Genomic DNA, 2,600 nt, shown 5'->3' with positions numbered 1-2,600 from the left:
GCACATCTCGTCTCTTGTCAATATATTCCACCAGGATCCTTAAATACATTTTATGTGTTGAATTAAATTGACTCAAATAGGCCAATTAATAGAACATTATGTCTGTCCAGTAAAATGCAAGATTCTAACAAGTACGATTTGGTCGGATTTTGTATTCTAGCAATATTAAAGAGGTGCCACCAATAATTTGGAAGAACCTGAATGAACAAGGGCAACATAACAGACACAATTATACTTCATACTTTTTGGACTATACCTAATATTTTTGCTAAATCTGACTGCATTCAGATCTTTCATTCATTCATTCATCTTCTACCGCTTATCCGAACTACCTCGGGTCACGGGGAGCATCTCAGGCGTCATCGGGCATCAAGGCAGGATACACCCTGGACGGAGTGCCAACCCATCGCAGGGCACACACACACACACTCTCATTCACTCACACAATCACACACTAGGGACAATTTTCCAGAGATGCCAATCAACCTACCATGCATGTCTTTGGACCGGGGAAGGAAACTGGAGTACCCGGAGGAAACCCCCGAGGCACGGGGAGAACATGCAAACTCCACACACACAAGGTGGAGGCGGGAATCGAACCCTGACCCTGGAGGTGTGAGGCGAACGTGTAATGTGAACTTATAATGATGTATTTGATTTAAACTGAAGCTTTTCTTCAGTCCTTACTTGTGGGGGGATGAATGAAAAGGATCACCTGATGATAATGACACAGGGACGGTATTTAACGTAACACAAACTTTTAAATGTTTAGAGGATATTCATTAATGCAGCTTTTACTGTCACTGAAGTTATATTTATTATTGATTCTTTCTTGATCCAGAACAGAAGTGTCCCAGTAAGTTCAATAAGTACTTTGTTTTGATCAGGGTGAAAGTAGATCCCGAGTATAGGCATAAGCAATGTGAGGAACCCAGATAGGAAACAGAGGGACTACATATTAAGCTGCACGTAGGGGCTAATTCCAATTCTTTTTGTTCAAATTATATATTCATCCATCCATTCTCTATGCCGCGTATCCTGCTGGGTCGCCGGGGAATCTGGAGCCTATCCCAGGAGACTCGGGGCACAAGGCCGTGTATACCATTGACAGGATGCCAGTCCATTACAAGGCATAATGGCACATACAGTACATGCACACACACAAACCCACACACACAAACACACACACACCAATTCACAGACTATGGACAATTTAGAGATGTCAGTCAGCCTACAAAGCATGTCTTTGGACTAAGGGAGAAACCTATTTTTTCACTAAGGCTGGATAATAATATAGGATGAGAAATTCTGATGTCCAATCTGTGTAATTTCCAATTTGTCAAGTATTCAGTAGGGCAATAATGTCCCATTAGGGGAATGTTCCTCCTACCTTCTGCCCAGTTTCCAGTTTCTAGGATAGACTCTGGATCCACTGCAAATCTGAACAGATAGTCATTAATAATGCCTTTGACAAAAGAAGAGTTTATTGAAATCATTCTGAATCGGGAAGCTGTTCACAAGGTTCCGAAGGACTTCAACAGGAAACACGGTAAGCAAATCATAATACAACGTTGCTTCTAAACATATTTGCAAATTCAGTGAGACTGGAATTGTTTTAGTGTAGTAATAAATGTAGGATTTGTGTTAGTTCAGTGCATTCTCTGCTCATAATATTGAGTTGGATTCCCATTAAATTGCTTGCCACCTTGCAAAAGTAACACATTTTTAACTTACTACATAACTTTTGATGGCAGGCCCAGGGGTTAAGTGCACATTTTGCCAGGAGCTGCTGTCACACTCCTAGAAACATGCTATATTTGATTTTTATGATGGCATTCAGACTGCTGTAGTTCGAGATGCCACATGGTTGAGTGGATCATTGAACCATTTTACACATGGAATAAAATTACTGATACTCTTATGACAAATAACCCAGAAAGTATCTGGCAACCAATTTGATACCCAACACATGCTAAATCTGGACACATTATAAATGCAGATGGCATAATTAAGCTGTACCTGTTGTAGTGCTCCCAGTGTGCCAAAGATTAAAGTAAGCTTCAGACACACTCATACTTCTATTTAAGGAAAAAAAAAATTTTGGATCGGATCTGTATGCGCCTTGAGCGTGTTAACAAATGTATACTTGAGTGACATTGATCCTTCTCTCGATTGCTCAATTATCTGCGGATAACAATGTAAGAATGCCCTGATGATAGCAAAAAAAAAAAAAAAAAACGCATAATGAGTAAAATCTTTAATTTAAATCCATAGCATGGAAAGCACTGACTCATATCTTTGAGAGAAAGGGAGAGAAAGGCGAGTGTGTGAAGGGAAAAAGAAGGAGGTTTGTGCTTATTTTGTCGAGACAGGGCAAGGGATGTAGAAGGAACAATCAATAAACTAATTTCAAAGTTTCAAGAAAGTTCATAACTTCCAAGCAGCTCAAGTAATGGGTATTTATTCCATTAATTGGCTCACTGTGTCTCACAAAGTTTAGGTTTGATGGGACATACATCTGGGGAATAATGAATAACATCAAATGGCATGCAATGTGCACTTGATTCAAGTGCATTTCATTTTCACTTGTTGAGACACAT

This window comes from Tachysurus vachellii, chromosome 24 (assembly GCF_030014155.1).
Source record: "Tachysurus vachellii isolate PV-2020 chromosome 24, HZAU_Pvac_v1, whole genome shotgun sequence".
NCBI lineage: Eukaryota > Metazoa > Chordata > Actinopteri > Siluriformes > Bagridae > Tachysurus > Tachysurus vachellii.
This window is presented reverse-complemented; position numbering follows the sequence as displayed.